Below are 22,931 nucleotides of genomic sequence, written 5' to 3' on the forward strand. Positions count from 1 at the left end.
CCCACCATATAAACTTTTTAAAGTTGACTGCTGGTCTTTATGCCCTAATGAGTTTCAAACACTCTCTCCAGGGCAGATCGGTACTTTTGAAGATGGACAACTGTTTTGAATGTGGCTTCTCACCAATAAAGAAGGGGAGTCCCTATTTTCCAAACATGGAAGTATAGTGATAATACCGCCCTTAATGAACATTCAAGCCCTTAAATGCAAAAACCACAATGTTGTCAAACACTTTCAATTAAGTAAGATACTCAAAAAACAATATCCAATGGTTTTAAAAAGGTATTTGTACAATTTATTCAATATAAAATAATACATTCAATCACAATTTTAGTGCCTTAAAATACAGTATTAAAAATCACATGAAGAACAGTTAAAAACTTTTTTTAAATCCGAGATAGACACGTCTGCCCTCACTCGGAATCCTAACTCCCGAACTTCCACCCGACCAGTGGAAGCTCCCCCTTTTTAATACAAATCCAAACATAACGAAGTTTCTAGCAAGCCACGCCCTCTCATTCTCATAAGATTCCTGTACCACTTTGTACCAAGGTCACACCTCAGGTTGATCAGGCCTTTGTTATGACTCCGGCATAGAGTGAGCACATGCCTCTGACAAGAACCAGTTTCTACTAGCACACAGAGTGTAGAAAACAAGTGAAAGAACATTCAGCTCTGCGGCCCCGTGCCGGACAGAAAGGCCCAAAGCAAGATGGAATTGAAAAGCAAGATGACATGAGAGCATGTCAAAGGCAATAGTCAGCACTGCCATAAAGCAAGGTAAAGTCAGAAAACAGAATGGTTAAAGCCAATAGTAAGAACTCATAATTGTCACCAATGCACAATACAATCACAACTGCACGCCTTCAAATGCACATCCTATGCTCTTAGCAAGACTGTTCCACTCAGTAACAGCTCCCACTGAAAGACAGCAAGATTACAGAACAGAAGAGAAACAGGCAAATGCAGAACCATCTTACATTAAGGAACACACTAAAATCACTTAAAATGGTGGTGGTGAGGGTCATCACAGGGTGCCAAAATCAGAAGAGTGGCTCATTTATTACAACATCTCCGCAGTCTCTTATATCAACCGCCTTGGTGGAACGAGGTCAGCAGACCTCTCCGATTTGGCCAGGTGACTTTGGATATTCTGTTTAGAACACAAAATTTCCCTGAAGGCGGAATGTCTCCCCGGAAAATCGAATTTTTCCGCAAATTGGAATGCGAGATTCCTTCAGGACTTCAGCTATTGGAAACTCAACGTGAACGTTTTCAATTCTGTTTCATATTTGGGACCCCTTTGATGTGGACCTTTTTGCCAGCAGATTGACTTTCAACTGCCCCAATACTTCAGCTGGATGCCAGATCCGGGTGCTCTTGCAGTGAAAGCCTTTCTCCAGCCATGGTCCCTTCTTCACCCTTATGCCTTTCCCCCCTTCGCCATGATTCAGAGGGTTCTTAAGAAGGTGAGACAGGACCAGTGCTACCTGGTCAGGCGTGGTTCCCCACAACTTTGGAACTGTCCTGCGGCTTTCCCTTCCTAATTCCTGCAACGAAAGGTCTGGTTTCAAACGCAAAAGGGGAAGATCACCACCTAGTTCTTTTTAGGGAGTTTTAACCTTCTTACTTGGAAAGTGTCAGGCAATCTAACGAATTGTCTAGACTTTCGTCATCAGCTCTCACTCTCCTCGGAGAATCATGGGCACCAGGGACTCAATACAGATACAATAACATTTGGAGAAAATGGTTTTGTTGGTGCATGGAGAGGAACTTGGATCCCTTGGAGGCTCCTATCGTCAATATAGTTAATTTCCTTGTTGAATTATTCTACAAGGGCCTCTCCTATAGATCCATTAATTGTTATAGATCAGCTATCTCCGCTGGACATTCTCTCGTCAACGGTAAGACGGTAGGTAAGAATGTTATTATTTGTAGAATTTTAAAGAGTATTAGACTAAGAAGACCTCCTAGGCCTAAATACCAATCTTTGTGGGATGTTAAACTTATCCTTGACCTCTTTTGCTCATGGCCTGATAATTCTCTTCTTAACAGGAAATGTCTTTCCATTAAACTTGCTACTCTTTTATGTTTGATTTCTTGTCGAAGGGTATCCGATGTTAAAGCTCTTGATATTTCTGATAGATGTTAGGACATGTTTGGTGTTAAGTTTGAAATCCTTAGGAGAACTAAAACCATGTCAGATTCTGTCTTCTACCCTCGTTTTGACTTCTGCAAAAAACTTTGTGTTGTTGATTGTATGAAAGTAGAAGCGATCGCGTCCAAGGGTAAGATAAAATTAAAAGAGGAAACCAATATCGGAACCAAAGAGGAAGGGGACCCTGGCTAATACGGAAACCTGAGGGCACACAGCGAGGAAGAGAGGGCGTTTCGAAGATCGATCGCTCGAGAGAAGAAAACAGCCCACAGACGCACCCGGTGAGGACGGGAGGGGGGGGGGAGCTAACGACAACCATTAATTGGAAGTCGGGAAAGGGAGAAAGGGTTCGGGAAAAGAACCGGATCAGGGGTTGAGGTAAACTAGGCAGCAGGCAAAAGCCAAAGACAAATACAATTTAAACATGCAATCATAAAAGAAAGGTCAATGAATATAGAGCAATATAAACAATCAATCAAGGAGAAATGGAAAACATTCAATGAAAATTATACAAGAGCAAGAATGAGCAACTTATCTGCTTGCGAGCCGCATTTAAAAGAGGCAGCTCTGTTGTTGCTCATGCCTTATATTGTTGTCACGCTGTCACTGCATTCTAATTCTTCTTTTTATGATGTAAGCGGCTGCTTGTGAGTTGCATTAAAGGATTAATGCATAATGTAGCCTCCTGTCTTGTAATAAAATTATGTTTAGCAAAAGAGATAGTATTAAATATGTGGCAATTGTTATGTTAAAATAGGACAAAATTATCAAATTTAATATTATAGTAAGAAAAATAATATCCTTCAAATTCACTCACATCAAAAAAATAGAATTAAGGAGTTTAGAACTCTTTTTTTCAGCAGAGCTGCGGTGATTACTGGCCCTTCTGAAAGTAATTTAAAATGCTAACTGTTTAATTAAAACTCTTTGGTGGTCACTATTTTAAGATGGCCGCTAAATTACAGCATTGTATGAGTGTGGGTGTTAGTCCCATTTCTATCTCTTCCCTTTCCATAGTGCCTCGGCACAGTGGATTGTATAATAAAGATGCCGTGAAATAATAATACCAACTGCTAGCGGGCGTCTTCTGATGCAGTGCAGGCGCCGGTACCATAGGAGAGCAAAAAAGAGTGGGTTGCCCTGCCTCGTCTGTATTTTCTTTTGGAGAGGTGAATTTCCCATTTTACCTCACGTCATCGGTGGGTGGCTGCAGTGAGTGCTGTCCTTGCAATAGAAGCCTCTGTCTGGCACTGTTGGTTGTACGTTGGGGCTTATTTCGGGAGAACTAGGTACGGGCGCCTGCCTCCTTAAGCTTGGAACCTCCTACAGACGCTGTGGGCCCTATTTTGGGCGCGGGACCCTGACTTTCCAAGCCATGAGAGGAATGTAACACTTTATCGAGGAGGCGCAAGTGAGAGCCTCTCCTCCGTCCAAGTTGAATAAATTGTGATTAATAGTACTGTACTTGTTGTATGAGTAGACTTGGTGTAGCACGTCTATCAGTTTATTTGTTTCATGGTTTATATAAAGGAAAAGATGTGTTGTCTTTACCTTTAAATGGTATTGTTTATCTTTAAATGCTATTTGCGTGCAGTCTATACTGAAAAATAATTATGTGAGTTTCAGTTAGAGACTTGCTATGCTAGTTCACCTAGTACGCTGTGCTTGCTTTTAAAAATACATTTATTACAAAATCTAGACACAACGGCAAAAGTTTCCTTAATTGAACTAGTCGTGGAAAAATTACCACTTAATGAGATCAGAGCAGATTTACTGCTGCACAATTTAAAACACTTTTACTCCATTAATAAATGTTATCAAATACTCTTTCATCCTGTCTTCGAATGAACAGCGTAGACGACGAGGTTAGACGTTTATGAGGTGAGAAGTGAAGATGGTGCTACTATGTCCATTATAAAGCCAGAATTCTTATGTGCTTGGCTTTAATCACCAATGTAATTCCCTCGCAAGCCCTATCACAAAGCCCTGTTATTGTTTTCTAAAGCCTATTTTGGCGGTCCTTTATTTATTATTAAAGGCCATGAAGCTTTATTATGGAGTGTGAGGCATACATTTTAAATAGTCTGTAAGGATGCCAACTGTGAAGGAATAGGCTCGGAACTCTAGCATCGCATGTAGTACCCTTTCCTTCATCTGCAGATTGGATATGTATGTGACCTTGTCTTCAAGTTACTTGGGCCAGATGTATCAAGCCATTTACCAGTGGTGAATCAGCCTGTTTGCTTCGGTAGAAAGCCTTTTGGAATGTATCATCCCAAAAGACATTTGCAAAATAGGGAATCATAATTTTGCCTACTACCTATTTTGCGAATGCATTTAGGGAATTGCAATTTGCAATTCCCTAAATGCACTGCAGGAAGAAGTTACAAATTGTGACCTTGCTTTAAGGAATAGCAAATTACCAGCAACTTCAAGTTGGTGGTAATTTGCAAATTCCTGGAAAAAATGCAAATTTTTGCATTTTTCTTAGCACATACATGCCTTTAGAGCATGTATGTGTGCCACATGTGCACACTTAACAAGTTTTGGGGGTGCATCAGGGTGGCCTTTTTGCCCCCTATCACCCTTGTAATTGCATTCACAATTTGCGATTACCAATTTGGCAATTGCAAATTGCGAATGTCTTCCCATTCATTCCTGTAAGCCTCTAGGCCCATAGGAATGAATGGGAAGGCATTCCTTAATAGTGAACTGCAATTTGCGATTAGCTATTAAGGAATATGTAGAAATCACAATTTTTTTTGTAAAACCTATGTTCATTGCATTTTGCAATGCTATAATAGCGAATCGGTCAAATTCGCTATTATGGACCCGCAAAATTCATTCAAAGTTGATACATCTAGCCCTCTGTTTTTTTCTTCAGGTTTCCAATCGTATTGACGTCTCTCTGTAATTCTTTATCTCTTGTCACTCAATAGTGCACCCTGTCACTGGTGCTTATCACTTTTCCTACTAGGAGAATCATTCAGTCCACCAACAAACCGCCCTATTTTAAGACGTTGCTACTCCCTCCGGCAAGTGATCCAAGACAAGTGAATGAAAAGGCTCAGTAGCAGGGGACAGAGAATACGACACAGGTGGGATGGATGATGAAAGATGGTTTAGAGTTGTGGATCTAATTGGTTCTTGTGAGAATAAGTGATGGAGAATCACCATTAAAAGTAACTTACTTTTTTACAGCTCCCATCCTACCAAAATCACTATTCTTTCTGTTATAAATAAGTTTACAGACCTCATATGGAGGAAGTTGTCTTTGCAGGGATTCATACTTGTGCTTTGTAGATTACTAGATGAAGCAGCAAATATTTACCTTCTTGAGCGGTCTTGTGGATGACAAAAGAAAAGGTGATTGACAGAAGCTTACAGCAAGCAGGGTAACGAGGGTTGTGGTGCTACAGGATGGAGGAACGGGGAGGTTACGTGACTCCAAGGGATACATATAGTGACCAGGTTTCGTAGGAAGGCGTTAGAATGGAGGGAACTGCAGGGCTGCTTATAAAACTATCAGGTATCACTAGCAGTCGGTTCATTGAGAACTGTAGCAGGTTCAGATTGAGAGAAAGCAGCTGGGACTGGTGGCAGTAGAAGCTAGTGACTTATGAGATGAGGAAGAAGTGTTGGCGTAGCTTTGTGGGAGGAGCACAGCAATACAATTTAAGTACCCAAATGCATTTTTATTTTCGGGTGATCTAATCGTGCAGCAAAGAGTGTTGCTGCACAGTCTTAGTCTAGGCTTTCCGTTTACAAATCATTGTTTTCGTGTATGCCAGCCAAACTCATTCAGTTAAACCAAATTAAGAAAATAACTCCCGAAATGCACAAACTTGTAAAATGAAATCCTACAACTGGTAGGGAGGTGTCACTGTGGCAGTCATCTGTTAAACACGCATCCATTATTTGCAACCTCCGTAGCACAATGTCCTCGCCCTGCTACACCCCATCACCCTTGTCCACATAGAGCATTCCTGTTTTACTTCCACAACAACTTTTCAATCCTCTTGCCACATTTTGCAATTTCCCTGATCCTCTTGGAAATTGGCATAACATCACCCACCAGTCATAGCCTCTGTGTCACCCACTATACCACACACATTCAAAAGTTTTACCATCCCTCAGAAAGTCATGCACGGTGTGTGAAAGTGCCTCTATTGCATGAATACCCCCCCCCCCCCTTATTGCCTGGTTCCTCTATTTCCACTTTTTGCCTTGTTTTGAAGTGGTTTTGAATGTAGTGCACAGGGTCCCGGCCAACCAGGTGTCCTGTGCCAGTGCTCCTTCTCTAAAACAAACTCCCAATTGGTACTTCTTACTCCTGTAAGTTCCTAGTAAATGGTACCCTGGGTACCTATGACCTGTAAGCTGAAGAGGGTCTCTTGGGACCCCTCCCGGGGAACCCTGCCACTGCCTTTGCACCTTGCGGGAGAAAACAACAAAGCAGAGATGGCATCCTGCCTAGGTGCCACGCCAGCTGGCACTTCCTGACAGTATAGGTAAGTCACTCCTGTAGCAGGCCTCACAGCCTTAAGGCAAGGTGCACTATACTCCAGGTGAGGAAATATCTACATGAGCAGATGTATCCCTACAATATTGGGCACCGTTTCCTAATATTGTAAGTGCCAGTGAAGCCATAGAGACTACATGGGCTTTGAACTCGACAATTCGAGTTCCACAGCACCATGATGGCTTTACTGAATATAGGAGTGTTTGGTACCAAACTACTCTAAATAAATCCACACTGATGCCAGTGTAGGATTTATTGTTCCATGTACCCAGAGGGCACCTCAGAGGTGCCCCCTGAAACCCTACCAGCCCTGATATGGTCTCTGACCCGCTGTAGGCGGTCATCCACCACTAGACATGTTTCAGGACCACTGGGTAGTGAGCCCTTGCACTCTGGAATCAGAAACAATGCACATCCTGGGTAGATGTTTCATGCCTCCTCCCCCAGGATGGACCAGTACTCAAAGAGGGAAGCTTCAAAGGCCTGCCACCTTTGTAATGTGACCCCAGCCTCTGCTGCTAGCAGCAGATGACATCCCCTGGTTTACACCCCCCACTTTGGGGAGGAAAACCAATGGGAAGATACGAAAAGGTAGGTGCCCATCTCTGCCAACCCCATCCCTAAGGTAGGGGAAGCGAGGTGAAGCACACTTTTCAGTCCCCGCCATCTGGAAGATCGAGGGGCCCCTTCAATCAGGGCTAGGCCTCTGCCCACTCCCACAGGAGGGTGGCATAATAGAGGGTGTAATCACCCCAGGTAAGGTGCCCATTGGCCCTACCTGTTACTCCCCTAAACCAGCTTCTAAATTTAGCATTTATGTGGCTTCCCCCAGATCTGGCCCGCAGATCTAGGACGACCTAAGAAGCAAGAAGATGACCCTGCAGAGAAGACTGAAGACTACAACTGCCTTGGCCCCAGCCCTACCACCTGTCTCCAGCTTCTGTGAACCGTATCGCAGCCAGTGACCTCTGAAACCCTGGGAGAACTCCTACCCTCGACATAGACTACAATCTCCTGCGGACATCGGACCTATATAAGAAGATACAAACTCCAAGAACTGCTGCATTTGAAAACAGACACTGGTGTAGATATGACTCACTGCTACTGAACTTCTCCCAAAGACCGTAGTGGTAGAGGCACCCGCACTTGTGTCTACACGACTCTACCCCGCCTGACGAAAACACTGCAACTGGACGACCTCCATGACTTTGAGGTCTCTCTCAGCTATAGAACCGATTTACCCACAGCTTTGTGTCCGAGATCCTGTACCCTCCTGCTAATGGCCCTGCCAGTCACCTCCTGCCTGACCATGATGTCTCCAAGACGATCTGACAACTGCTGACCCCCATCCAATCTAAAGCCAACGAACGCAGTAGTAACTGTGTTGCCCACCGTCTGAAACCCATTTTGCTCATTACCCCTGCAGACGGGTAGGGTAATAGATTATTGCCTGTGTTGACCGCCTTGGCAAAGATACTGAATTCCGCACCTTATGGGTGCCTAGTCCCCCACGACCGGCTCTGCACTCAGTGTGGGGTTGACCACCCGAAGACTTGAACTGTAAGTTGTATACTCGCTCAATAATTCCCACAATTGATTTCCTCCACAGGATAATCTTGTACTGTTGGAATATTGCACGGTCGACTGTTGACCGTGAAAGTTATCTTTAATCAAAATGTACTTACCTTAGATAGAAGGTCTTGGTCTAACAATAAAATGCAAAGAAACTATTATTTATCTAAATATTGGTCTGGATCTTCTTCATGAGTCGTGTGTGTACAGTATTCATCATGCGTGTGCTATAAATGTCTTACACTCCCCTGTGTTAGGCCTAAGGCTGCTCCTCTTCACTACCACTAATAGAGAATTTTGGGGTTTGCATTGCGCCCTGTACGCGTTTGGGGAACCCCTGACCTCTGTGCACGGTATTGCCACCTAGTGGCAATATCATATAAAGAGCCAGCTTCCTATACACTGTCACTCCAAAACCCTAACTAAAGGCCTCATCACTTAAAACAGATCATTTTGCTCAATTGTTTGCGGGGGCGCACCAAACAGAAGTCCAAGGAGAGTATTGCTCGTGTATATAGAAAAGTTATTTATTTATTTTTGTCCGTTCTTTTAAAATACAAATCACCAGGCATTTTACAAAAAAGATCAGCCAACGCGTTTCACTCCCTTCCAGGGAGTTTCTTCAGGGCAAATAAATATTTCTCTGGAAACATAGGGTTGGATCCTTCTTGTTCTCAGTTAGTATCCCTTTTTCCTGCCCATCTAGTAGTTCTTATGTTAGTCTGTTGTGAGGGGCAATATAATCTTCCCCACATGAATTTTCACGTTTCCGATGTTGAGAATTTTTAATATTCCAGGAAGTTGGGTCACTTCCTTTTCCTGACCGTGTGTAGAGGTGTTGTCGTCGTGGACCTGTACGAGTAGACGTGGTTGTTTCACCGTTGCGGCATGGATGGTCCCAAGCTCTTAAAACAGATCATGTCTTCTGCCCTCGGTCTAGTTCCACTCTCTCCCCGCAGCTCTGCTGTGCCGTCTCTTGCCTCCAGACCGTGACCTCCTCCTTGGGAGGTTCGATGCTGCTGCCCGCTCCTGCGCCTGCTGCCTGCTACAATTGGGACCAGACTGCCTGCTCTCACCTTAACCTTTCTTAGCCGTTTTTTCCTAATTTTTTCCCTGTTTTGCCACTGTTATTGTGCCCATCTGTGTCTTGCTCTAATTCCACCACTGTTTTTATTTTCTTGTGCCTGTCTGTTCCTTTTGCGGCTGCTTCCCCTGCGGCCCTTCCCCCCCCCCCCCGGAATGCCCCAGCTCCCACCTCCCCTACTCAATGGCGGCCGCGCTGAAGGCGCGTCAAAGGTAAGCCCATCTGCGGCCGTCCGCGACCCGGCGGCGGCCAGCGCCGGGAACCTACCGATCGCTACGATACCACCATCCTCCTCGCACTCAACCCTGGAAGACTTAGAGAATGCCAACAGGCCTCGCCGAACAGGACCCACTGACAGTTCTCCTGCCTCCACTGCCGCCAGACCCTCACTGCCACCTTGGCCAGCACCGGCGACACCCTAAAATGCACCCTCCTCAACGTATGCTCCGTACACAAACACGCCATGGAAATCTGGAACCTACTCTACTCTCTCTTGCCCAAAATCGCCTTCTTCACAGAGACCTGGACCAACGCATCCTCCACCCCCGACATCAGCACCACCATCCCACCAACTCCAGCAAAACCTTCCCCTCCGCCGAACACCTGCACTTCCAGATCCAGACCACCCCCAAAGCCACACTTCTAGGAACCCTCGTCTACAGATCCCCGGCCCCCCAACACCCTTCGGCACCACCATCACCGGCACCCCACGCCATCGCCTCAACAAACTACATACTCATTGGAGACCTAAACTTCCACCTCGACAACCCCAGCGACCCTCAACTGCTCTATCCTTCGTGACAACCTCACCAGTATTGGACTTAAACAACTCGTCAACTCACCGACCCACAGAGCAGGACTCGACCATGAAAAGCATCCACTCGGGGGGCCCCTACCGACCCCTGCCCCCCTCACATTTACTACGGTGCCACAACCGCCATCACACCCGAATTACAACGCGCCATCTACACCACCTTCAAAACAGGTACCTTCCCAGCTGACTGGAAGCGCGCAGAAGTCAGACCCCTGCTGAAGAAGCCCAGAGCTGACCCCACCGACCTCAAGAACGAGCCCATCTCGCTCCTCCCCTTCGCAGCCAACGTTGCAGAGAAAGCAGTCAACAGGAAACTGGTACGATTCATTGAAGAGAACGCCATCCTCGACCCGTCCCAATCCAGATTCCGAAGCAACCACAGCACTGAGACCGCCCTACACGCCACCACAGATGACATCCGCACTCTCCTGGACCCAGGCCACTCCGCAGCCCTCATCCTACTCGACCTATCCTTCGACACAGTCTCCCACTGCACACTAGTCGCCAGACTACATGACGCAGGCATACAAGGAACAGCACTGGACTGGATCCGATCATTCCTCACCGGAAGAAGCCAAAGCATCAGACTCCCACACTTCCTCTCCTACCCCACGAAAAATCACCTGCGGAGTCCCACAGGGTTCATCACTGAGCCCTACCCTCTTCAACATCTGCATGTCCCCCCTCGCAGCCATCGTTTGACAACACAGCCTCCACATCGTATCCTACTCCTATGACACCCAGCTCATCCTCTCCCTCACCAAAGACCCCACCACTGCCAAACTCAACTTCCAGAAAGGAATGCAAGACGTCGCAGTCTGGTGGACCAACAGCTGCCTGAAGCTCAACGCTGACAAGACAGAAGTCCTCGTCCTCCTCGGTACCACCCCTTCTGCATGGGACAGTACCTGGTGGCCGACTGCCTTCGGAAGACCACCTACCCCCTCAGACCATGCCAAGAACCTTGTGATCGTACTCGACTCATCACTCACCATGAACCGACAGTTCATGGTGAGTTCCCCCCTGAGTCAAGGAAGAGAGTCACCCATGCACTCATCACCAGCAGACTGGACTATGGAAATGCACTCTATGCAAGCATCAACAAGTCCCTACTCCGCAAACTCCAGACAATACAGAACACCGTTGCTAGACTCATCCTCGGCATCCCCCGACACAAACACAGCCAACACCTACAAAGTCTCCCCGTGGAGAAAAGAGTCACTTTCAAAATCCTCACTCATGCCTACAAATTCCTACACAACAACGGACCCAAATACCTCAATCACAGAATCAACTTCCACGTACCCAAAAGAAACCTTCGATCTTTCAACCTCGCACTAGCCGAAACCCTGCGCATCCACAGAGCCAGAGCCAGAGTAGGCGGAAGATCCTTCTCTCACATTACAGCCAAGACCTGGAACGAGCTACTGACAGACATCAGACGCGCCCCCTCCCTCAACACCTTCAGAAAGACCCTCTCGACTTGGCTCTTCGGCTAAACAGATCTGCGGACCCCCTCTCCCCTCAGCGCTTTGAGACCCTCACAGGTGAGTAGCACGCTTACAATTCTCTGATTGATTGATTGCCATTTACACAATGTGATACTACTCACTAAAATCTCTCATGTATTCATACACATCGATTAACATAACTGTTTCATCATACCAGAAACAACCCTCGCTCCACCCATTTGTATCCACACACACTCGGGTCGTCCATCAAAAAACACCAAGAAGTTCTGGAACCTAATTAGATGGGGTTGCGTAAGTCTGAAAGGACACTTGAAATTAACTGCATGAATTGGGCGTAACATTTTTCCAGAATGTACCAGGAAAAACCCAGTCTGCCTTCAGAGTCAAAACCAGATCAAGGGTAACGAACTTATGGAGTAAAGTATATAGTTATTCAAACAATGATCCAGACAAATGCTATGGAGTATAAGTGGCTACCTGAGGTTTCCCCAGAGCACAACACTACAGAAAGTTGCAAAGAAGGAGGTCCAAGCAGCATTTTTTGTCCCAAAGTCTACGTTAAGCCTCAAGCCCAGATTAGGAGCCACTTAGCATCCAGTGGTACTTGCACACCCGTCACCTCCGTCATCACTGCTATTATTTCGAGCCAGTAATTCTGTATAACTGGACAAGACCATAGTGTGTGAAAACATGTACCCAGCTCTCCATTTTAAACACACTTGTCCTGGACAGATAAGACCTGTGAAGTATTCGCAACTGCACTAGTCGAAATCTAGCCCGTATCGCTATTTCTCGTGGGCTCTGAAGTGCTTTGCTCCACTCTTCCTTGTCTACTTCACCTACATCAGCAGACCATGCCTCTCTTAACCTACCAAGACTGTCAGGCTTATTGTTCATAATTTTCCTAAAAGTGTGGGACACTGCCTTACTAGGCATCGGATCCAAAAGAAGCCTGTCTTCCAGAGGAGAGTAGTCTGGAATCAATTCCCCGCCAGGTAGGTGGCCCTTCAAGGTGTGCTGTAACTGTCTGTACCAGAATATTTCTGTCTGGGCCAGATCAAACTCATTTTCCTGTGACTCAAAAGTGACCAGTGTGCCCAGTTTGCCCGACCTACATATATCTCCTAGCTTTTCAATGCCTATCATGTGCCACTATGTGTACATTCTCAATTTCCTGACTTTCCTCAGCAAATCACAATCCCACAGTGGGGTTTCGGCCGCGAGCTTCCAATCCCATCTTAGGCATCTGTTATTCGCCTTCCAGGTCTGCAGCACCCCCGATGTGTGTGGCAGAAGCCGGTCCCGGCCTTTCCTGCTATAAAGGAGTGCTGGGTAGTCTCTGCTTCCCATGGCCAGATGGTCTACTCTACACACTGGTTCTTGCCTCTTCCCAAACACCCACTCATTCACTACCACCAACTGGGCTGCCCAGTAATAGGCTTTAAGGTTCGGGACCACCAAGCACCCGTCGTACACCCCAGCTGAAGTTTTGTTAACAAGATTTGTGCTGCCTCCCCCTCCCCCATCCCACAGCAAGGCTCTCAGGATAGCATCAAGTCTCCGCATATAAGAGTTCGGAATTTTGAATGGTGTATTTTGGAAAACATATAGGAGTCTCAGGAGGGTCGTCATTTTGAAGAGACCGGCCTCCCCATCAGTGAGAGCGGGAGTGCCCGCCATTGACCCACATCTCTCTGAAAACGATCTATCTGAGGGACGGTGTTGCATTCCAACCTTGTTTTCTCAATACCTAAATATTTAGATCTGTCCCTAATACCTAAATATTTAGATATGTCACTAACTACTGGGGCAGGACAGTTCCTTGGCAGGGACCCGGGACCCTAGGTCAGCTGGAAAAATCAGAGACTTGTCCCAGTTGATTTGGTATCCCGCATAACTACCAAATAGGCTAAAGATGTGTAAAATTCTCGGTATGGATATATGGGGCTTGCTAACATAGCAGGATGACATCTGCGTGCAATTATATTTTTTCCTCCCAATTGTCGTCCACTGCTATTCCCCGAATTAATGAGTCCGCACAAACCCAGGTCGCCAGCGGCTCCAAGGCCAGAGTAAAAATTATAGGGGACAGCCCTGTCTCGTACCTCTCCTTAATTCTATAGCTCGTGATACACAGCCATTTACTCTCACCCTGGCTCTCAGCCCCTGATAGAATAAGCGTACCCATGCACAGAAATCTGTGCCGAAGCCTAATCGCGGCAGTCGGGCAAAGAGGTAGTTCCACTCCACACTATCAAAGGGCATCCGAGCGTCCAGGGATAGAACCGCCACATTTTGCGCCCCATGCTCCTCAGTCAAGTGCATTACCCCATATAATCTTGTTAAATTTAGGCATGTACTACGTTTTGGTCAGGATGAATCAATGACCGTAGCACTCCCGCTAACCTACTTACAAGGACCATGGCTAATATTTTATGTTCTACATTCAGTAGTGAGATGGACCTGTATGATGTGCACCCCTTTTTATGGAATCACCACTATGGTGGAAGTTCATTGATCTTCCGGTAAGTGTCCCACCTCCTGACCTCTAAAAACATATTTAATAGCTGTGGTATCAGAGTTTGAGCCGTTTTCTTAAACTGCTCTACGGCCAACCCATTTGGTCCTGTGGCCTTCCCTGATTGGAAATCACTTACCGCTCCCGCTATTTCTTCTATTGTAATGTCGCCATCTAGCATCTCTGAATCCTTTTTAGATAGTGTATTTAGGGCCATAGTTGTGAGAAGCTCTACACAGTCTTCAGTGGACCTAGTGGACTGAGCTGTATATACCTCATAGAAATCCGCAAAAACTGCAGCTATAGCCTCGTCACCTGTATTCCCCACTCCGTCTTGATCAGGGATTTCCATCACCCAGTTCCTTTCGCTATCCTTTTTTCTAGTATGACGATGAGCTTTGTGGCCTTGTCTCAGACTTCATAGACCCTACGATGTAAGGACAGTGCATGGGCCCTAGCTGCACCCTCTGCTACCGCACGCAAGTCCTGCTGTGCCAACTTTAGTGTCAGAGTCCCATCCTGATCATTTTGTCTAGTCCGTTCCAATTCTATGCTTACTATTTTTTCCTCGATTTCTCGCTACTTTTGTCTATCTACGTTCTTTTTTAACACCCACCTGGGCTTGATACTGTCCTCTTATAAATGTCTTGTAAGCTTTCCAGAGGACACAGCTCGAGCCCACTGATTGTTCATTTCGCTGAAAGTAATTTTTAGTGCCCCCGTAGCTTTCCTACAAACTCTTTATCTTTTAAATGCCAAGACTCCAACCTAGGCGGCATGAGACCCCATGGTGGTTGTCCTCTAAACCAGGTGACTAGTGGCGAGTAATCTGAAATACCTTCTTCTAGTTGATGTGTGTCTCGAAAGCTCCCCACATCCTTTTGCAGAGTAAACAAATAGTCTATCCGTGCTAGACTCCCATGCCTTGCTGACTGATGTGTGTATTAATGCGTCGTCCCATTAATGGTTCTCCAGGGGTCAGCCCATCCTAATGCCTCTGCTAAACCCCTCAGAGGAGTATCAGCCTCCCTGGCCACCTACCTTCCATTAGAGACATGACATCATTTATGTCTCCCCTACAATTAGTGTGCCTAACGGTAGTTCCTGTAATTGCGCCCCAACGTCATCCTTGTTTAGCTTTGTAGCATTGGTGGGACGACTACTGAACCCAAATTGAGAGATTTACCATCTCAACTGCCAGACTGGAACACCATTCTACCTAATGGGTCCCTCCACGTTCTCTCTTGAACATATGTTGCTGTGTCCCTGAGAAGGATGCCCACTCCCCGTGATCCCGACGTGTACCCTGCATGCGCTGCTAATTTATATCTCCACCTATTCGGAGCTTTATAATGACATCCCTGCATGTGTGATTCTTGCAGCAGGACCCCATCTGGCTTTTGCCTCTTCAGAAATTGAAGTATCAATGTACGCTTTGTTTTGGAGCCTAAGCTATTTACATTTCATGACATAACTTTAAGCCTGCGTTGTTCCTGCATTGTTAATTTTGCTTAGTACTCTTCCCCTCACATGCCTCAGTTGTTTTGAAATAAGTTTAATTAGTTTTCCCCTTTCCTGTCTTGCCTTATGTACCCTGCCTCCCGCTTCTGCTTCCTGTTCAAGTGCTACAACTACTACTAACATTACTGTGGATCCCCTAACTCCCCCATACCTGCCACCCTGCACTGTGGGACTTAAACTTCCCACTACCCCAAATATCAGAGCACCTGTATTCTTAAACTGTGCATCAGACATCTAAGGGGGAGGTTGGCTGTCCCAACATCTATGTTCCACATGTCCGTGCCGCCCACCCTTATGACCCTTCTCTGATTTAAACCTCCCTCTTTAATGCGTCGTTCTTTTGTTTCATATCTACCATGTTCATGTCACAACAGTTTTAGTGTCTTAGTATAGTGCATGGGACCGTGAGCACCGGCTCATTTTCTGTAGTTACTTTTTGGAACAAAGATCTGGACAGAGATTGTTCATTGCTTCGCCTGTCACACCAGCCATCCTGAGAGCCTCCTTCGGTGGAAATATTGGGATGGGTCCTCCTTGGGCCTCTCTGCTGCTTGGATCCCTACACTCGCCATCCTTCCAAACAGTCTTTTACTTCCTTCTGAGCAGTGAAGAACCAGGACTTCCCGTCTGCTAACATTTTTAGCTTGGCAGGGAACGGCATCATATATTTAATATCTTTCTCCCTTAGGGCCCTCTTTACGTCCTCAAATCCCCACCTTTGCTTTTGGACTGGATATGTGAAGTCAGGGAAGAAACATATTGTCGTATTCTCATACTTAAGATCTCCATGAGACCTTGCTGCCTATAAAATGTTGTCCCGATCTCTAAAGTTCAACCGTCGGGCTATGATGGTGTGTGGCAGGGCCCCCGGCTTTGGACGTGAAACCGGGGCCCAATGAAAACGTTCCACTGAGAAAAATCTTGACAGGCAATTAGTTTTTAGGTGATTAACAATCAGGTCCTCCACGAAAAGCTCCACATTTTGGGCCTCCGCTCCCTCCGGGACCCCCACTATTCGCAGATTGTTTCTCCTGGATTTTCCTTCTTGATCTTCCACTCTTGCTTTCAGTACCTCTTGCCGCGTAGTTAACTGACGTAGCCGTTCTTCCACTGTTTTCAATGAGGTCTGGAGTTCTTTAATATCTGCCTTCGCTACATGCACATTCTCAGACATTTTCTGGAAGTCTGCGCTTAGGAGGCTCACCTCTGTGATCACTGATTCTATTTTGGGCTCTAGGGAGGACTGGAGGGTCTTGATCGCTGCCATTATTGCTCTGAGCGAGGGTTCTTCTGCAGGCCCCATGGCCCCCACGCCCCCTTCCAGATGGAACCTGGGGACCGCATACATGTCCATCTTGTTGGACTGCAGTAGTGGGTTTCCTTTACCCTTCATCTTTTACTCCCCGCCCGACCCCCCCTAGCCTGTGATTCTTCATGGAGAAGGACAGGGAGAGCCTTGGTTTGCCAGATCTTTGACCCACTGCCAATCCTCAATAATTTCTGATCCCCACTTCTAAAGATAGCCTCCTGAAGACTGCCCTGCTGGTACCCCTGCCTCTGCTGCGATTCCACACACTGCGTCAACCAAAAACAGGGGGGGCAGCTACTCACAGTCTATGCTTCCAGTAGATGCCGGCAAACCCAGATCAGTGCAGGCTTGACCTCTTGCGTCCCCATAGCCGGTGATCTGCACTCTCGGTATCCAACTACCTCCCTTTCCTTAGGAGCTTACTTTCAGGACTTCTCCTAAACTCACACCGACCTGGGGCTCGTCCATGGCTCTCTGAGCCTGCCTGGTCTGCCGCACTCTTTTGCTGTAGCCGCTAGTTCCTGCCCCAGTTCTAAGACAGGACCCTCTCTTCACCGCCACTCTGGTCCATGCACAGGCTCGCCTTCCATTCTGCTGGGGAAGGCCTGCGCTTTCAAGCCGTTCGCCGCGCTCGCGGAGACGTCTGTCCCTTACAACACAGCCGCCAATCAATGCCTCGGCCCCTCGTACCCCTTCTGCTGCCAGGCCCTCCTGCAGCTCTCTTTGCAATGTGAGCTCCTTCCGGAGAACTCCACCAAGATTGCCGCGATTCCGGATGTCTCTACGACACTCAGCTGCCTCCTCCGCTTAGCCGCTGATTTAACTCCAGGTTCTGAGATAGCGTCGCTAGCCACTTTGCCCTTGCCGTCGGCTTCTCCCCGCACACTTGCCGGATCGATTCTAGAGTCACCCTGTATCCTCAACGGCCTGCAGATGATTCCGGATGATCCTTGCAGACTTGATCACCCGCATCCTCTCTTTCTTTTCCTTGTGGGGATCGGATAGGGCTTCGGATTTTGGGTTGTGGGCCGCACTCACGCCGGATCTCTCTCATTAAGCGGCCATGTTCATTCAGCGCCAAGCCACGCCCCCGAACTGACCCACTTGTGAAGTCTGTGTAAAATACTGTTAAAGAAGATTTCATATGGTTAGCAAGGTGGGTGGAAACAACCCAGTAAGAAACATTTTTGCTGTGTTGAAGGACAGTGTTTCATTTAGACAGTAGTAGAAAACATGCTCAGGCTGCAGCTTGACTTATCTCTTAACTGATTGGCGTTGTTGCAAGCTATGCTGAATTGGAATTCAGGTACCAGATCTGGACTCTAAATTATATCATCATGTTATTTTTAAGTATGGAGCATGAACAGTCTTATTGAATAGCAAAGAAAGATTTTCTAATGTAAGTGGCATGCAGGCTAAAGGACAGAGCTACACGCGGCTACTATACCGCGTAGAGTATTGCAGTGGTGGGAGTAGTTTACTTGCTCTTGAGGGGGAATAGCCAGTGTGTGGGTGAGGGGGCTTGAGACTTTGTTTTGCCATGGGGAAAAAGAAAATGGCGACACCTCATAGAACAACTTTAGAGTGGTTTCTGACTCGCTTGGTTAGTGTAGAATCCAAGAAAATGATCTAGTGGAAAGGAGACGCTTCCTGTCTAGGGAAGGCCCGGTTCTTTTTTTCGCCCCCTCCCTGTCCCAACCAGGGTACAGGAGGATCCCTGCTTCTGAATTCCACTAATAAGAGAGGGACAGTCTCAGCAACTGGGTCAGTACACAAGGGGTCTGTCTCCATCCCAAATCCTGTCCTAAAGAATAATGGGAAGAAGAAAGGGGGAGCAGTTAGGAAAGGACTTTCAGTTGCTAATGCAGGTACTCGAGCAGATCTGCCTTGGTTGGATCAAGGCCTCCAGCCCAACCTCTCCGACATTATGGATCAATTGAAGGGGTTTCTACCTGCTGCAGTGGGCACTCTCTCTTCTCGAGTGATGTAAGTAGAAATGGTCATTCCACAGTTAGGAGACAAAACAAGCAAACTTCTTTTTGTTTTGAACCCGCATAATGCACAAAAGGTTTCTGGGGGCAGGGAGGAGAAGGGCAGGATTGACTGATGGCTTGCACTCACGAGAGGGGCAAGGGGTGGGTCCTCTCTATCAGGCTAATAAGAAGCAGGCACCTAGTCGGCCAGAAGGCATTCCCTCCCTTCTAGCTGTGCTTTCTCTTTTTCCAAGTCTGGCTCCCTTGGTAACAAAAACCACACCAGCTATCAAGGGGAGAGCAAGGCGAATTCCCTGGCCTCTCACTTGAATTCTGTCTCCAGCAAGGTAACAATACAGCTTCCTCCTGCAGCAGCTCTCAATGTTGCGGTCCTAGCCAATGTCTCCACTTTAAAATCCCCAACATTTGAGACCTATCCCCAATTGAAAAACAAGGTTTTGCATTGGCTTTCTAAGGAGGTTAGGATTGGTCACTTGTGTGCTAGAGATATTATGATGTTTAAGAAAGACAAGGGAACCCAGAAGGGATGCCATAGGGACCTTGGGCAGTATCATGCTTAAAAAAACAGTGGTCCCTACTCGTGGACACAATGGTATACTAAACTGATAATCACACACCAAGTGTTATGTCTTTTGTCCAGCCGGACAAGGAATTTATTTAACAATTCTCTTAATAAAACAGAATGAGTACATTAATGACAAGTGGGCACAGCCGTGACCCACAACATTCAGACAAAACATGTAAAAGGAGCAAAGCAAAAATATGTCTGTGTACTTGTAGTCCGTGTTACAGACAAAGATTGTTATAACCACACCATTGCATTTCACAATATTTTAAATGTCATATTGCATAAGGGGGTTTTTTAGTCGACGACGTTTCGATGCCTTAAGTTAAATGAGGGGCATCATCATCAGGAAAAGATTATAGTCATTGTTGTCTTTAAATATTACACTGCCTTTTAACGCAATTCTATACATTTATACAGTACATTGGAAAAAGGAGGAGAAAAGGGGAGAGAAAAAAATTACATGAAATTAGGCATGTTGTATTTGAAAACTGCAACCTCATCTCTTCCATTAAAGCAGAGTGTGTTCATGTGCTCGTAGTGAAGAAAAACGGCGCATTGTGGATCTCCGTGTCCAGGAATTCGTGAGACAACCGGGAAAGGACTTAATCGTTTGGAAGGGGTGTATTTGAGTGCCAATGATGACAAATTAACGGCGCATTGAGGAGCAAAATATCAAGTCCTGTGAGGGCAGACTATTTGGGCGCAGTGATGGAGACAAGTGTTCCAATTTTCGATGTGACTCTGTGACCGGAATGAGATCGGTCGGAAATGTGGGCAGTGAAGTTCAATTAGCCATAAAACAAAAATATAGACGGAGGCTGAACCGGGATCCGTGGCGCGGTCATGTAGTGAAGGGCACAATTGTTATGAGTGCAAGTGAACATTATACGGAGCATGCGACTGGGAAGAGTAAATGTATAAACCTACACGTATTACAACAGGCAATGCATCGGATCAGCGGATACCGCGAACAATGGAGGAATCTGGAATTAAGACGGTCGAGAGCGACCAGGGGAGTCAGCGGCATGGCGTGCTACTGGTAGAATAATTACCGGTACTGCCTTGTCCAGCGAGGAAAGTTGTCTGGATCGGGAGCGTAATAGCTCGATCTGGGAAGAAAATTCAGTGGAGTCAATTACCCAGCGGGGTATGGAGGGACTGGGGTGAGAGGAAACGGCGCAAGCGGTTACTTACATGCAGAAGTCAACGGCGCTGTGGCAGATAGTGGGGTTCTGGTGTTAAAGAGCTCCCATGTGGCAAGTTTGTTAATAGGACCATGTGGTCTGCAGAAAGCGAAGATGGACTGCGGAGGAGGGAGCCGGTTAGGCTGTGAACAGTGAGAAAGGACTGTGGAAGTGAAACCTCTAGTCATGGTGTGCAGACGCGGCGGCCATCTTAAGGTGGTGCATATTGTGAAAAAAGTGAACAATGTTCAAGTTAATCAGGCACACTGCAGTACATAGAATAACATTTAGAGGATTATTTCTTGTAAGCTTTGTTTGCAGTAGGGAGGTCCAATCTTCGAGACGATTCAGGCCAATCCTGATGCTGTTGGTTTTAACGATCCAATGGAGTTCCTCCTTGTTGAGCAAAAGGGACATGTCTGCTCCTCGAGGAGGGGGTTTGATGATTGTTATCACAGTCCATACCAAGTCTTTGTCACTGTGACCTTTTTCTGAAAAATGTTCAACAAGCGGTGCATTAGTTGTCTTGTACCTTATCCTGCTTCTGTGTTGGCCAATTCGTAGTTTCACTTTCTGGCTTGTTTGGCCTATGTAAATGAGCATGCATGGACATAAAATAGCATATACAAGATTTGTGGAGTTGCAGTTAGAAAAGTATTTACGGTCAAATTTTATATTTCCATACTCAAAAGTTTTGCCTTCAATGGTTGAGTTGCAACATACACAGTTTCCACATTTTGAATGGCCCAAGAGTGGCGGCAGACTCCATGCATCATTTATTGTAGTTTTGAGGGGTTGCTGTGGTAGGGAAGCTCTCACTAGATGGTCCTTTATATTCTTTGCTCTTTTAAAAGCAAACATGGGGCAGTCCAGAGTCAGTTGACCTGCATTGAGAACAGGCCAGTGTTTCAACAGACTTTTTCTGACTGCATTGGAAACAGGGGAAAAGGTGGTCACACAGATTAGCCTATCTTGTTCTTTCTTTTGTTTGGGTTCCAAGAGGGCTTCTCTTGGGCAATACCAAGCCCTTTTGAGAGAGCGGCGTACCAATTTTCTGGGATAGCCACGGTTTCTGAGTTTCTTACTGAGTGTTTTGGCCTCTGTAAAGTAATCTTCTTTAAAATAACAGTTACGCCTGATGCGCAAAAACTGGGAATAGGGGAGTGAGTCCCGTAAGGCCCCGGGGTGGTGGCTGCTGTATTCTAGCAGAGTATTGCGCTCTGTAGGCTTGCGGTGTAGACAAGTGGTACGACGACCATCAGTGTGTCTTATCTTTAAGTCTAGAAACGCAATGGATTCAGTACTGGCAGACAGGGTGTATTTTAAACCTCCGCTATTGTTGTTCAGCCAATGTTGAAACAGTAAGAGATTGTCAGAGGATTCGGTCCATAACATAAATATATCATCTATATAGCGTTTCCACAAGGCGATGCCATTGTGGAAAGGATTAGATGTATGTAAGATGTTATTGGTCTCTAAGTGGTCCATATACAGGATGGCCAGGTTAGGGGCAAAAATTGCTCCCATGGAAGTACCCCTAACCTGGCCATAAAACTGCCCCTTGAAAAGAAAAAGGTTTTTTGTAAGGCAGATTTCAAGTAGTTGTAGGATGAACAAGGATGGAACATTGTGAGGCCGTGTCCTTGAATCAAGTACCTTTTCGATCACACGTAAGGAGTCATACTGTGGAATGTTGGTGTATAGTGACTCCACATCCAGCGTGCACATGGTGCTGGATGTGGGGTCAAAGGGATGTTCTTTTATCATGTTAATCAGGAGCCCCCGTGTCCTGACCTCCCGCCGTTATTTAAGTGGTGCGACCAGGCACCTAGCTGATGTAATACTTATCAGCCTCTAGTGCGATTCGGCACTGGCACAATTTTGAAATCGGGAAATTACCCACACAAGGAAGGCCCATAGCCTTATCACGGTTGAGTGGCTGTCAGCCCCCGTTACGGACCTATTGAGTCGCGCTCCAAGCGTGCATTCACCGATGAACTTCGTTCATCTTTTCAATTAATGCGATATAGGCATAAAATATGTAAATAAGCTTAAGACAACAATGATTTATCCCTTGTCCTGAAATGATGCTTTATATTGTTGTGAATAGCATTGAAACGTCGTCGACATTAAAAGCACCATATGCAATATGATTTTATAATATTGTAATGACCAATGGTGTGAAAATGGATATTTAAGTCTGTCACAGTGATTA

General features: G+C 46.2%; 1 protein-coding gene across 2 annotated transcripts in view; it reads left to right on the forward strand.

Moving 5' to 3' along the window:
- Positions 1 to 3,196: 3,196 nt before the first annotated feature.
- LOC147701938 (manganese-dependent ADP-ribose/CDP-alcohol diphosphatase-like) overlaps positions 3,197 to 22,931 on the forward strand; it is a 248,793-nt gene continuing 229,058 nt past the window's right edge. The window contains exon 1 of one of the 2 annotated variants that reach the window (XM_086930564.1): positions 3,197 to 3,327. The gene's annotated coding sequence lies outside the window, so the exon portion shown is untranslated. Of the gene's footprint in view, positions 3,328 to 3,376; positions 3,570 to 22,931 lie in introns of those variants that run through there. The other variant, XM_086930565.1, reaches the window with a different exon arrangement.

This window comes from Lissotriton vulgaris, chromosome 7 (genome assembly GCF_964263255.1).
Source record: "Lissotriton vulgaris chromosome 7, aLisVul1.2, whole genome shotgun sequence".
Lineage (NCBI taxonomy): Eukaryota > Metazoa > Chordata > Amphibia > Caudata > Salamandridae > Lissotriton > Lissotriton vulgaris.